This window comes from Megalopta genalis, chromosome 1 (assembly GCF_051020955.1).
Source record: "Megalopta genalis isolate 19385.01 chromosome 1, iyMegGena1_principal, whole genome shotgun sequence".
Lineage (NCBI taxonomy): Eukaryota > Metazoa > Arthropoda > Insecta > Hymenoptera > Halictidae > Megalopta > Megalopta genalis.
Window position 1 is genome coordinate 32255847 of NC_135013.1, and position 15840 is coordinate 32271686.

Below are 15840 nucleotides of genomic sequence, written 5' to 3' on the forward strand. Positions count from 1 at the left end.
CATCGTGCCAATTATTGTCCCGCAGTCTTAGACTTCTCCTATGCACATTCTCGCGGAATTTGGACAACAGAGTGAGACTATTAGGGCTTACATAATTTACACGAGTTTGCAACTACTACGAGCTTCTGTTATTTTGTTATAATTTTCATTAGCTTATAAGTTCGTCTTTGTTAATATATTTGTTACATTTTTGCTTCTATATTTATATACAGGGAGATTCAAGCCCGTAAATAAATAAATAAATTATTCGTTCATGCAAACATTCTGTATAAAGCAAACTGATTTTTGGAAATGGCGACGCTGACCTAGCTGCGCCGAGATTGCCTCGATTTCTCCACGAACGAGATACAGTAATGTCTCTCCAATTGACGCTCAGATTGCGCGCAAAAGTGGACAATTTGGGAAAAGAAGATAGCAATTATTCGAGCCTTGCGACTCTTTTTTATAGTTACGAATTGTCAACAGCTATAAAAACGAGCCGCAAGGCTCGAATAATCGTATCTGCTGTTCCCAAAATTGTCCATCTTTGCTCGCAATCTGAGCGTCAATTCAGGGAGACATCGCTGTAATTGGTGCGTTAAAACTTCCAGCGAACTTCTACTTCGTTTAATAACCGCCGCGCTCTCTGGCCGAGAGTTTTTTCAATGTCCATTTTTCGAACGAATCCCCCGAGGACGCGAACGCGAGAGCGCGTTCAATTTTCCAATTATCAACCGAAGCGAAGGTCGAGAATCGATGGGACGCCGGGAGAGATCGATGGGAGTCGGGTGTTCCGCGGGAGAGACTTCGCGGGGCTCCGTGCTGTTGCATCGGGGACCCATCCATTAATTGGGAAACGAACGACGCGCCGTATAAATACCCGAGAACGGACTCTCTGCCTGCCGGATCTCGTTTCGTTCGCTCGCGAGTGCTAATTATCGCCGGTTTGCACGGGCTGCAACCCGGAGGTCTCTTTTATCAGGAGCCACGGCCGTGCAACGTCCTCATACAGCTAGGCGTAATTTACGCGGAACCGATGACGAACGAGAGTGCGCCTGAAACAGCTCCCGCCGATCCATACGATTTGCGTAACTCTGGCAAAAGATCGCGAGACCCGAGTTCACCAAGAACCCGCCGCGCCGGTCGCTTTTCGCCGCGCGAGCGGATTAACTTCCGTTCCCGATCCGAAAATAATTCTGCCGCCGATTTAAATCACGAAATTAAAACGCGATTTTATTCCAATTCGTCTCTCTTGTCGCTCTTTTAACCCTTTGCACCCGAAGCCGTTTCAACCGCGAATCTAAAATAATATTTCTGACTTATGGTGTTCACATTTTATACGACAAAGTGCATTTTATGCATATGAGATTGAGTCTTGCGATGACTTATGATGACAGTTGCAGTTTCGACAATTTTTTTAAATTTCAACTTTGTTAATATAAACATTATTTTCGAACGTGAACTAACAGTTTTAGTGGTGCCTTAGGGTCACCACACGGGTGCAAAGGGTTAATTTATTCTCTCGCTCTCTCTTTACACTCTCGATTTACTCTCTGCTCTCCCTCACCCTCGCGCTAGTTGGCGAGGCGAAATGAATTCCGACGAAACACAGGAACGAAACATATGAGCCGTTTATTTTGAAAGTGGCATAAGTCACTTTACCGTAATGAAGAGTGGTTACGTTGTTACGAGTTACAAATAAACAAATCTCGCGAAAATCGCAGCTTTCACACTTTCGACCTACAACTGTAAGAAATTTGCAGAATTTCTCATCTTCGAATGCCTATAGCTCGACAGTACGCCAAGTAATTTCGATTAAATTTGCAGCTTGCATACCAAGTTACCGAGATCTACAAAACGCATTGCCTAAATTTTCGATTATAGGCTCGGATAAAAAAGTTAAAAAAAAAAGCGTGAGTTTTTTATGTTCATCGTCATAGCAAGTAATAGCAAAATTAGAAGAGAGTGCTTTAGCCCAGATTAGTCCTTCTATCGTCAGAAAAAGAAATCACGCCGTTCGATCCAGTTTCGAAAACGTTGCACCGTTTTAAAAAATGTCATAATAATACATTTTTGGAGGCACTGCATTAATTTTGCACCGCCGCAGCGAGACCAACAGCAAACAAAAAAGAGCCACATGCGAGAAACGCGTGAGATCGACTCTTCGTTTCCTCGCAGACCTCGCCGAAAAATATGATAATAATATAAATAATATAAATAATAAATGATAAACATAACAATATAGCCTCTCGAGAAATATCATCGCCAGCGAACAATACAGAAACGAAGAAGAATACTAAGAGGAAGAGCATGGTGGTCCAATTACCTTTTCACGCGCCGCGATATCAGGGAGACATCGGGACGATCAACGGCCAATAAAAAAATATCGACAAACAAATCCAGCATTACGTACCTGAAACAAGAACGGTCCGATTGGAAGAAGTCGCGCCGTGGAAAAGATTTGCGAAGAGAAAGAGAAGTTCGCAGAGAGAACGTTTAGACACCTTCGGTGAGATATAGAAAGAGAAAGAGGGGGGGGGACAATCGTCGAGGGGGAGCGCGACTTTGCGAAATTCGAGCGGGAAAAGCGAAAGAGTGGGTCGTGGGAGGGTGGAGGGACCCGGAGAACAGCTCCGCCATAAATCAAACGACCCTCTTCAATTTCGCGGCTCCATCCCCGCCGTCCAAGTGTTTCCCGGTTTTTTCAGTGGGTGGCCTTGGTCGCGCGAGGGGGGCTCCTAAATCGGTGCGCTGCTGCAGGAGGACCGGCTGCGGATCGATAAAGGTGGCTGTCCCGAACAACCGGCAGACATTGCCCGAATTCCGCGGATGCCTTACGACCCCCGGCCCCCCGCGCTCCATTCTCGATTCAATTAACCGCCGATTACGCGACGATACGCGGTCTTACGGCGAACCGACCGTTACGACCCGACTCGCAGGCATTCGCCGGAGGTATACGTATGACGGAAACGACAGAATGCTCGATATCTCCGATTCTGGGCACCGATCGACACCGATCTCGCGTGAAAATACGCGCGCGAACGGCGCGGCGCCGCGAACGCGAGAAGCGATTTATTTCATTTATCGGGTTGACAACTGAGTAATTGCCGATTTGTTCAATGAAATAAAAAATTTCTTTTTACTTGGACCGAGATTTGTACACTGCAAACGAGATTTGTACCGTTTACGGTGATGGTGCTACGACTATTAGGACAGTCCGCAATTGGTTTAAGAGATTCAGAGCTGGCAATTATGATTTGAAAGATGAAGACCGCAGCGGCCGTCAGACAACGACGGATGCGGACCTTATCAAAGATATGCACGCTGAAAATCCGCGATATACAGTAATGTCTCCCTTACTGACGCTCAGATTGTCCACTGAAATGGATAATTTGGGAAGAGGAGACGCGAATTATTCGAGCCTCGCGGCTCATTTTCATAGCGCATTTTCAATCGATAACTATTGGGTTGGCAACTAAGTAATTGCCGATTTGTTCAATGAAATAGAGAATTTTTTTACTTGGAATGGAGTTTAATCTGTAAGGTATTTTCCATTTTGTTCGATGACCTTTTGCCATCTCTCTGACAACTTGAAAATTCCACGCTCGTAGAAAGTCTGATCCTTTTCGGCCAAAAACTGAGTTAAGTGAGATTTTACAGCGTCGTCATCGTTAAAAGTTTTACCACGAAAGGAGTTGTCCAGGGATCGAAATAAGTGGTAATCCGATGGCACGAGATCAGGGCTATATGGTGGGTGTAACATCGATTCCCAAGCAATATCCATCAATTTTTGCCGAGTGGACAAAGACGTGTGCGGCCTAGCATTGTCCTGCTGGAAAATGACACCTTTACGATCGACCAATTCTGGTCGCTTTTCCTTGACCGCTGCATTCAATTTGTCCAGTTGCTAACATTCACGGATAATAAAAAATAACATAATAATAATAATAATAATTTTATAATATAACATTTACGGATATCATAAAAATGGGAGTGATAAACATCTATAACTGAAATCGGCAATTACTTAGTTGCCAGCCCAATATTTGTTCGTCGTGTACGGGCGAAAAGCCGGAAAAGAAAAGAAATGCGACGGAAACACTGCGAAAATTCGCATCGTGCGGATAGAATGGATATTAATATACGAAGTTCAGTCGTAAATTTCGGACCTCGCCGGTTAGAGGCAGACATTTCTGCGCTCAAAATTTTAGCAAACTAACTTCTCGGAGTAACGGAGTAACACGTTAACACATTATCTACGGGCAACGATTTTATTATTTCTGAAGGACCATGATTTACGGTTAAGAACTGCTTGGAAATTTGTTTAACGCCACTGATTGGTTAAAACGCATACCAGAGCATTTATGCATTTATGACAAAATATTCCCCTTCTGTGCATTTAGAGATACTATTATTGTTGTTATTATTGTCATTATTTTTACTTTTCCATTTCTTTCGCACTTTATTTTCTTTTTTTCTTCTTTCCTATCGTTCGTCAATTTTCTCAGACTTTTTCGTAGCAGAGGGCTTCCCCCCCCCCCCTTGTTTAAATATATATCGAAAAATATTAGCATTGTTATTGCCACTATTAAAAATAATTAGATACTATTATCGTTGTTATTATCACTATTTTTACTTTTCCATTTCTTTCGCACTTTATTTCCTTTTTTTCTTCTTTCCTATCGTTCGTAAATTTTCTCAAACTTTTTCATAACAGAGGGCATCCCCCGCTTGTTTAAATATATATCGACAAATATTATTATTATTATTATTATTATTATTATTATTATTATTATTATTACTACTATTAAAAACAAGTAGATACCATCTAAAGCAGCGCACAGATCGGAAGTGTTTACGAATGTCAATATAATAGCCTCAGCTCGTTGAGAAGTCATTAAGGGTGGAAAGAAATTTCGATCAAGATCCCGGTCGAGTAATTTACTCGACGACGAAACGAACTTCCAGGGACCGTCTAATATTCGGTACGAACGGAAAACGCGTCCGTTTTCCGACGGAATAAAACATGAGCGCCTCGAACACGATAATTCGAAGCGAGCGGAAACGCGGAGACGACGTTTTTACGCAACTTTTTAGAAGACGGTACAGTCGACGTCGATGTTCGCCACGATGATTCGTTCATTAATAAGGTTCTCCAGTCGCGACAGCGACGAATCCCCGTAGAATCGTGTCGACGCGACGAGACGCGACGCGACGCGAAACGGCGACGTGTTAAATCATCCGTCGTCGTCGTCGATCTTACGAGGATCTAAGGTTCAAATCGAACGCGATTCGCGCGGTCCCCGCGATGATAAATCAAGCTCGTCGACGCGCGCGGCTATTAATCAGGATTAAACGCTGCCGGGAGGGGGGGAGGGGAGTGAAAGGGTGCGTCGAATCGAGGCATCGGCCCGCGCGCGGCGTCTTTTCCGGCGCGGAAACGGCCTCGGCTCGTTTCCTGGATCCGAGCGCGAGCTAAAAAATCGTTGTCGAGTGCCGCCGGTGTTCTCGGTGCTGGTTCGATAACGGCCCGAGATCGCCGATAGACACGCGAACCCCCGGCGAGCAGATCGTTCTCGCAGATCGCGGGCAGGTGGTTCACTCGGGGAGGATCGATCTCGCGGCTCGATAAAAACCGCCTCGCCGTGCATCCGCGCGCGAGCGACGCGCATAGCGGGCGAGTTCGAGCGCAACGGTGCTTGTCGGGGCTCGTTCCAACATCACGGACTATTAAGATCGCGAGCTATTGCCCGGAGCAGCTGTGACACACGGCGAGGTTCCACGGGAAAACGGCGCGGCGCGGTCTTTGATCCACGTGCGTGGAAAGCGTCGCGACTCGCGCTGCTCGGGAGCGGCTCGGAGGGCCGGATCGGCCGGCGAAAACCGGAAACCGATGAAATACGGGCCGCGGTTAGATTATTAAATTTAATACGGCCAATTTACGCGTCGACCGCGATGCAACGCGACGCCCGGCGCGGCGCGACGCGGCGGATCTTGCGGCCGGCGCAGCGGCGCGATGGAGTCGTACGGAGCCCCGAACAGCCCTATGTCTTTCGTACGGCGACGCGCCGTTTCTAATGACGCCGTTAAATCAACCAGTCGAGTCATTATTAACCGAGGACAGATCTAACGGTCGGCCACGGGATGTTATGCACCCAGAATACACACGGCCAGGCGAGAGCGCGCTCTCTCTCTCCCTCTCTTTCTCTCTCTCTCTCTCTCTCTCTCTCTCTCTCTCTCTCTCTCTCTCTCTCTCACTTTCGTACTTTGTAACGTTGCTGGACCGTTACCGTGCTCCGAATCTCCGCGCCGCGCCGGAAAAACAGGAGCCGAACGAGCAGCCCGGCCGAGGAATTACCGCGTCGAAACGCGAGCAACGCGGATGAACGTGCCTCCCCTTCAGGGAGGGGGAGGGTTACGTAGGGCTAAAAATCGATAGCCAAGTATGTGTGTTAGTATTATTCGAGGCGGGTGGCCGCGTTCCCGGCATCGCTCCTACACACGCTTTTCCTAGGCACTCGCGTCGCCGCGAAAACGAGCATTCCCCGCGATTCGGCTTCCGGTCTCCGAACTAATTAACGCGCGACGTCGGAGGAACACGTACGGCGTGGCTCCGCTTCGCGCCGCGCCGCGCCGGCAGTTTTCGTTCGGCCCGATGAAAAGTAGACCGTTCCGAGTCCCTGGAAACCTTTAAGATTTCGACGACCAATCCCCGGCGGGACGGCGACGGAATTTTCGCGCGCATGCGACTGCAATCGGACGATTTTTCCGCCGTGCTTTCGGGCTCCCCCGTGCACGTGCCCCCCCGCTGGGTCGATTAACGCGGCTAAAGACACTCCGCGACACCGTTTAACCCCTCCGGTACTTACGGGGGAGATTGGACGATTCCCCCGGTACTGTCGGCCGGGTCCGATTCTTCACGGGCGGGCCCAAAATTTCGCGTGCCATCGCGAACTTTTTGGATCTGCTTTTTATGCACGCAATATAATAATAATTTCGCTTATATATCTCGTAATATTTAATTTAATTTAAATTAATAGGATTCGATTTAATTTAATTTAATTTAATCTATTTTATTTATTTATATATACGAGTAAAAACTCCGTTTTCATAATGCAGAATCGAAAGCTAATATCGTTCTAATACAGAATCCGTGAATCAGAGGTTTAGGCGAGCAGCTTATGCGAACTCGTTTCATGAATTCGATGAAATTCGATGCAAATACGGATGCAACGTATCGCGAAGTTTGATATCGTAGCATAATCTACGAACAAAACCGAGCAAAATCTACGAATCGGCCTCACGGCGAACGTTTAAGATCGGCGCACGTCGTACGCTCGCCGCACCGAAGGGGTTAACCCACTCGAGGGCAGCGACTTTGCGAAAGGAAAAACACGATTTTCCCGTGATTGTTACACACACACACACAGGCACCGTGCATCATCGGTGTTTCCCGACAGGCGTTACGCGGTAGGTGATTGATCGGCCTCGACTGTACCGGAACCGGAGAAGCGTATGAAACAGCGGCGCGGATCCGTGTGCACGCGTTTCGTCCCCCGAAATTCGCCGTGGAAACAGGAGCAGAGTCTCGTCCTACCTCGTAAATATCGATCCCCGTTTCCCTCGTAGGAGCGGCATTCGCATCGAGGTATCGAGGTATCGAGTCGAAAGCAGAGAAGACGGCGAAGGCGAAGGCGGCGGTGACAACGGCAGTGGCAGCGGCGGCCCGTGGACTCCGCCGGTCGAAGACGAAGGCGAGGCGGAGAACGCGAGCGAGAACGGAAAGCGGGACGGTTGAACTTGGCCTCGTAGCTTTTCCTCCTCCGCTCGCGGCGAGCTTTTGACGTTCGATCGAGACACGTGGTTGTTACGGTCGAACGCGGCTACCGCGACGACACCGTCGACGACGAATCGGACACTCGGTCGCACGCAACGTAAACGGCACACCGCGACGTCGAGCATACGCGGCCGGCGTTATCGCCGGAGACGACGTCGACGACGAGCAAGCACACTGGCTCTGGCCGCGTCGTCGCGACACGAGGAAACCGTGCTCGCACCTGTTCGCACCTGTTTGCACCTGCCACGGGGCTTCCACTGGGTCACCGAGTCACCGAGGGCTCGCGAATCGCCGGCGACCGCACTCGCGACCGCTCTCCATGTCGGCCGACGTGATTAGCGGGCTAAATGGCGGCGCGATCGGCGACGATCGGACGACTCAAGTTGCGCGATCTCTTCGAGAGAACGGCAGAGATTTTGACAGACGTCGAAGAAGCGCGCCGGCGAGAGAAGAGCACAGAGAGGGAACTCCGTGCGCGTCCGGGCGATTCGATTCGTTTGAAAGAGCCGAGCAGAGCAGCAAGAGACACTCCGAAAGAGACACTGCGCGCGTCGAGTGCCACGCACGACTGATCAACCAGAGGGAAAATTCGGGGCTGGCGCTTGCGCGACCAGAACCACCCCCCACTCTAACCCGCTATCGGTTTTCTCCTATTTTCCTGCCGTCGCCCCTCTTCACCTTTTCACCCTGTCCCTCCGCCCTTGTTCTCCGGCCCGTCTCGGTCTTCTCCCTTTTTCCCCACCCTCTGGTCCCCTACCGCGGTCAAAGCACCCCCACCATCCCGGCCATCCACCCCTCCGATCCGATCCGACTATCTCGGACGATTCGCGATCTCTTCCTGGCCGGCAGAGTGCACCCTAGGACCCACGTGTTAACACCTGCGCGCTCGCGCTCCGTCCGCTCGACAACGAACGGTCAGGTTTCACGTCGTCGATCTAACCATTTAGCGCGAGCGTCGTTCAACGATCTTCGATTTACATGCGATTATTAGATGTACGTGTACGGTAATGTCTCCCTAACTGACGCACAGATTGTGCAGAAAAATGGACAATTTCGGAAGACGAGATACGATTGTTCGAGCCTTGCAGTTGTTGATAATTCGTGACTATAAATGTGAACCGCGAGGATCGGATAATCGTATCTCCTCTCCCTAAATTGTCCATTTTTGTGGACAATCTGAGCGTCAATTGGAGAGACATTACTGTATTATCAATTCGTTTCCATCTCAATCGTCGCAACTATAGCGCTATGATGACATCGTTTGCACTCCTGATACTCTGTATCTTTTCGAATTTCATGTTCTTGCGCGTTTTTCGGGAAATTGTTATCCTCTTACGTGTAATATCGTATCCTCGCGCGTATCTCGTACCGGATCATCGAGACCCAGTTTTCGAATAACTGTCGCTCATTAACTAGCAGTATTGTTACAACCGAAAATTTTGGGACTACAATTTGAACACTCTGGAACATCGTATTCTTTATTGGAACTCGATATCTCGCTCAAGAGTGTATCGAATTAATTGTTGAGTTCGTTCTTCCCTTGACGATATCGCTTTTTCGGGAAAGAATATGACTTCGTTTCGGCCAGCATGACAGTGGATGATTGAATGTAATCAAATTTAATAAAATGATGTTGGAACGTGATGTACAGGGTATCCCAAAATTATGGTATTTCCGGGAAATGAGGAGTTCCTGAGGTCATTCGGAGCAACTTTTTCCTCAGCGAAATTGCAATCCGCGGCTTTGTTTACGAGTTATTAATGAAAAACAGGGACCAATAGGAGGCGAGATCAGCTGACGCGTGACGGCCGAGCCAATGAGCGGAACTGGGCTTCTCGCGCTTGTTGGTTCAGCCGCCTAGCGCCAGTCGAGTGCTCGCATCTCATTGGTCAGTGTTTTTCGTGAATAACTCGTGAACGATGCCTCGGAGAAAATTTTTGCAAAGGAGAAAGTTGCTTCGAATGACCTCAGGGATCCCTGATTTCCCGGAAGTACCATAATTATAGGACACCCTGCTTAACGATTTTTAGTGCCCTAACAGTTTTTAGTTCAGAGTCATCGCTCGGAAGTGGAGGGTTGAGAGAATATTGCAAACGTATAGAAGAGCACAGTAAATTCTCCCTAATTGACGCTCAGATTGCACAAATGGATTGCAAAAATGGACTATTTGGGGAGAGAAGATACGATTAGTCGAGCCTTGCGGCTCGTTTTTATAGTTACCGATTGTCGAATGTCGAGCACATCGGTGGTGCCTGATCGGCGACCTTGGAACGATACGGGTTAATTGATCACTTTCTTTTCGTCGCTATCTGTCCTCTTGTCGTCGACTGATAACTGTGAATCGCTCACGGAACGAGTTAACAGATCGCGGACGGAAGACAATTCGGGTATTTCGTGTTTCGTGCGCGTGATAACCGCGAAACGTTGCCACATTCGGGGGATATCGATGGCATTTTCTTGAACGCCGAACCTACCCTTCCGGCCAAAATCGCCGGTTCTACGATACGTTTCGCATGCATGCAAGGCAGACCGTTGATTGAGGTTTCCATTAACCAGCCAGCTGCTGCAATCTCTTTGAAAGGCGTGCGCTTTACCGTAATTACATCGTATACGGTAAATTCTCAGTAATTGACGCTGAGATTGTGCACAAAAATGGACAGTTTGGGAAGTGGAGATACGATTATTCGAGTTTTTATAATTGTTGGAAATCGGCGACTCTTCGACAATTCTCTTCCCGAATTGTTCATTTTTGTGCACGATCTGAGCATCGATTAGTCACAATTATATTTTATGAGCATCAATTAGCCTCATATTTTGTTTAACGCTAGAACTATCGAGCTCTAAACGCGACTAGTGTATACATATTATTTTGTAACAATGTCAAGACTGGATTCATTTGAACCTCGTATGATTGATATTATAATACACGCTTCGATAAAAAAAAGTGTACCTAAAAATTTCTCCTGGAACTGTTTTTGTAATATCGGGAGCTGTAAAAGGAACAATCGGCAACCAGTCATTTCGACTGACTTGCTAGTTCTAGTGTTAAATACAACACTTTAATAAAATAAAGTAATTGAGTAATAAAAAAATTGAATAATATAAACTATACTCGTCAATTTAATGTGGCTTTTACAAGATATATAATTTAACAAAGAATACATTAAATAACATAAACTATACTCGCCTCACGTATGTCGAACATACTCTTTTAAAAACCTCAAACTGTTTAAATCGTTGAAATTATGAGAACGCTTTCACAGAAAACGATCGATTAGATTTCCTGGCGAAAAGTCTAAAAGAACTTCAGCCAGTCGCTTCTAAGGTTCATTAGCCTCGGTGGTGTTAATTCTTTGCACTCGGACGTCGACTCCGCACAGTCTGCGGCAACGCGAAGAACGTGGCAGAATTTGAAACAATAGTTTTCGACCGTGGCTCTCGTAATTCCGTTCCGTTGCCACGATTACGCGGCACGTAAAGAACAATCGGTAGCAGCATCGTTTCTCAACCGTTCTTTGCAGATTAGAATCATACGATATCGCGACGTTAAGTCCGTGGACTTAAGGAAAGGAACGCTCCGCGGACTGCGAAAGGTTGAATTCCCGAATTTTTGACAGAACCGAGTGCGCGTTTTCGCGCGTTTAACCGCTCGACGGCGACTTTCTGGAACGAAAAGCTCCGCGGCACGTGACAGCGCATCGTCTACAATGCATTAACCCCGTTCGCGAGCGTTCTCGTTCGGCGGTGCAGCACCCTTCCGGTTTCGCGCATCGCTTGACTTTCGGAAGTCGCCGACGACGGGGTTGACGGGATCGAACGATCCGCCATAAAAGGAAAACCGGCGACCAAATACGAAAAGGAACGGTACACGCGGGTCTAATAATACGCCTCGGATCGTTATCACGGTCGGGACGGTTCGGTGCCGTCTCGCCTCGAACCGGCATTCCTCTGCAATTACGCGCTGATAAAAATATACCCGGGCAACCTGTACGAGACCTCGTATCTCGTATCGCGACCGTCGGCTGCGATTCCCTCGCCGGAAGACAGCGAAACGCCGAATTGAACGCCGAACGAAACGCCGAATTAACCTTTTAGGCACGATGCGCCACTATAGTGGCTTCCGCGGATGTCATCTTTCGGAACGACGCGCCACTATAGTGGCTTTCGCGGATGTCATCTCTCTGAACGACGCGCCACTATAGTGGCTTTGCTCTAGTAGCTCACTCGCTCATCGTTTGAACCAAATAATCGTCTTCATATGCATTGTTTCACACTTCTTTTGTCTTCGCATCGATTTACAACAGTCTACAGGGTGTCCCAAACATGTCTCGCAATCCGGAAATGGCGGGTTCCTCGGATCGTTTGAAGCAACTTCTTCCTTTACAAAAATGTTCTCCGAGACACCGTTAACGAGTTATCAACGAAAAACAGTGACCAATAAGAATCGAGTACGGCCGACGCGAGGCGGTCCAGCCAACCAGCGCACGAAGCCCAGTTCCGCTCATCGGCTCGATCGCCTCGCGCCAGCCGAGCTCGACTCTCATTGGTCAAGGTTTTTCGTTAATAAATCGTTAACGGTGCCTCGGAGAAAATTTTTGTAAAGGAAAAAGTTGCTTCAAATGGCCCGAGGAACCCGCCACTTTCGGATTGCGAGACATTCTTGGGACAGCCTGTATATACAGACAGAATATACAGTATCAGACTCTGTACAGTACATATCAGACTCTGCCGTCCAGGGAAATAGCCTCGCGCAGAATTCAGCCGTACCTAAAAGGTTGAACGTCGAATTAAACGCCGAACGAAACGCCGAACGGCTCCACGACGGTTTTTCCTCGCGGCGATGGTCGCGGGCCTCGTCGTTCTCCGACGAGCATCTCCGCCTCGGAACATCCAGCGGAAAATTGCATCGGTGCCTTTCTCGTCTCTAATAGAAACCCCGTCGCTTCCCGGAGTTCTCGCGGCTTTCGTTTTCTCTGAAAGTGTGCGTCGACCATCGAACGCCCACGACCGATTCTCACGATCATTCGGCCGAATGACGTTTCCTAGTTCCGAGCGAAGATCTCGCTTCGACCACGTTTTGCTTTCTCGTCGATTGGGCAACGATCAACGTGCCGGCGAATCGTTGAAACGCCGAGCGTTCAAACCGTTCGGACGCGAATCGACGTTCATCGTTCTAAAAAATGCAGGATCCGGCGCCGTTCATTAACAGCGCGTTAATAAACCCTTCGAGACTTCCCGCTGACGGAATTCGCGCGCTCGCGTGCCGCGCGGAGAACACGCGCGACGCGTTCCTGCGGAATGCGGTGTTCCGTTGCCGTTGGCACGTCGCTTCCGTCACGGTTAGGTTGTTTCAAAGACAACCTAACGCGCGACACGGAAACATGTCGGAAACGCAGTCTACACTTCTCGAGGATCGAAATCTTCCTCCAGTCTTCCAGTAGTCATGGCGTCGCGCGAAATTATCTCCGATCGGCGCGTCCCGCGGCTCGTTAATTAATAAACGCACGCCGCGGTAGCTCCAGCCCCCCACCCCCCCTTCGACCCGGCTGCCAAGATTCTTTCGGAATTCCAAGGGAAGCCGATCGAGAGCGGCCATAGCTCGACGGTGCGGCGCGGTGTCCGTCGAAGCGGCAATTGCGATAAGTGACCGTTGCGTTTGCCAGTAAAAAGATACCGAACGGAGGGCAAAAGGGAGGAAAGAAACACGGCGGACTCGGAAGTCCGAGGGAGAAAGTAGAGGGGTTGGGGTCTCTGAATCGATAAAGCAAGATGGCGGCGCACAGTACCGCAGAGTACCGCAGCCTAGCTACCACGAGATTAACCTCCGCTGCTACTACACACCTACCGCCTTTCTACCTACAAACCTACCTGCCTCCGCGAGCTACCTACCTACCTACCAACCTACCTACCAACCTACCAACCTACCTACCTACCTACCTAACTGCCGGTTACGTGCACACGCGGCCAGTATCGGCGCGATCACGAAACCAGTCGTGCTCTGTGCTCGGAACGCTGCGACGCGTGGACACGTGGCCGCGATTACGGGGGATCGCAGAGGATGATCCTCGAGAATCAGGTACGTACAGACTATAGATATATAGAATCAGGTACAGGCTACCGAAGGGTACCGAGAAAACAGGCTCGCATCGTCCGATGCGATCCGCCGCTGGAAATGTGCCGAGGACCGGATCTGGCAACAGGATGGGAAATCCTGGGCCAGGGGGGAAAATCGTTATCGTAACGCCGTGGAACGCTCGAGGAACAGCCGATCCGATCCACCGAACACGGTTGTTCCCTTCCCCCCGCCGTCGCGCGTCGCGCGACTCGCCCCTCCTATTTTCCAGCGTTCGCAACCCGGCAGCGACCCTCGGTTCCGACGACTCGACTACCTTTTTTGTTCATCCGTATTCACCCACCCCGCGCTCTCAAGTCCTCTTCTTGCTCGGCTCTTACCTCTCCCCCTCCGACACCCCTCGCGCACCCATCTCCGCCGCCGTTTCTCTCTCCGGGCTCCTCTTGTCCCTCTTTCCGGCTGTCGAAAGCGACAAACGCCGCGCGCCGTATCGAGAGCTCCGCATCGATTCCGCCGATACGCGCGCGGCCGAATCTTACTTCTCGTCTCGCGAGACGCGCGCGTGCACGATCGACTACCTACCCCTAGGAGGAGGGTGAAAGCGCTCTCTCTCTCGCCCTTGCCGGAGATCGGCGAGATCGACGGAACGGGACAACGCCGGAGCTCTGTTCTTCTCGACCGAGACGTGTTCGCGCGGTGGTAATGCACTCGGTCACGCGACGACCGGCGTTCGAGATGAGAGTTGCTTGCTGCCTTCGTTCGAGCGAGGTGTGACGACCTCTCTCTCTCCTTCTTGCTTGTTCGACGGCCGCCGCGCGGAGGACGACGCTTCGGATGCGAACAAGCTGGGAAAACGGAGAGAGAGGACGATGTCCGGAGCGGGAAAAGCGTGGGATGCGACACGCGAAGGTCGCGCGGCCCGAAAATCCATAACCATCCCCCCATTACGTTTACAATAGCAAGTGTCGGCGCTTGCGCCCGCCTTCCCTAGACCTCCGTATCAAAGGAACCCCGCGGCTAATGCCTCCGTTCCGATACATTTTACACAACGATTACAGCCCGATTCCGAGAACGACCTGCGAGTTTGCTTTCTCGCGGACGTTCCTCGTCGTATTCGTTCGGGAGCCGATCGCGCGCGCCCTCCGGACGACAAAGAACGAGCAAAGGGTGCACCCGGCATCTTGCGAGTCGTTTTGTGCGCGAGCGACTTGAGAAGAAGCGTGCACGATCGTTCGCAAATATTGTTCGCCCGTTGTTCCGCTCTCGGAGAGCAAGCGAGTTCGATTTGCAGCGGCGTTTACACGTGGCCAGGGGGTTGCGAAGAACGCACGGTGGTCGATAACCATTCAGAACGGGAACGAATCGTAAAAATCACTGTCCGATCTCATTGATAAGCGTCGCCTCCCTCGTTTGTTCCAATTATAACGCGAATTATTCAGGCTATTGGACATCGTTTACAATTTCTAATTTCTCTCTTCGACGGCCGGTTAAATGCCGCGGGTTATTGCCGCCGGGTCAATGATACCAGCATGCGAAATGTTAAAATATATTGGCTACGGAATGTACCTTTTTAACTGTGTAATCTTTATATTAAACAGTTAGCTGTGGCGATGACGAGAATACTCGTCAAAGCGAGTCGTCAAAGTGTCACTATTGAAATATTGGATCAAAGAGGCGAGATTTTATTTTATAAAATTTTATATAATTTTATAAAATTAACAATTTTATTATATTTTATAAAATTAACAATTTTATTATATTTTATTATTTTTTGTTATATTCTATTATATTTTACTATATTTTATTATTTTTTATTATATTCTATTATATTTTACTATATTTTATTATATTTCATTTTATTCTATTATATTTTATCATAATATTTACTGATTCACTTAACATTAACATACACTGCATACATAAAAAACGAAAAACCGCAGGAAAAATCAAA

At 49.0% G+C, this 15840-nt stretch overlaps 1 protein-coding gene across 2 annotated transcripts in view; it reads right to left on the bottom strand.

Moving 5' to 3' along the window:
• Nucleotides 1-15840, bottom strand: part of bsk (mitogen-activated protein kinase dJNK) — an 85869-nt gene that overhangs the window by 58048 nt on the left and 11981 nt on the right. Inside the window, exon 1 of one of the 2 annotated variants that reach the window (XM_076525647.1) lies at nucleotides 7577-8371. The exons of the other annotated variant lie outside the window; for it this stretch is intronic. The gene's annotated coding sequence lies outside the window, so the exon portion shown is untranslated. Of the gene's footprint in view, nucleotides 1-7576; nucleotides 8372-15840 lie in introns of those variants that run through there. 2 annotated transcript variants of the gene reach the window in all.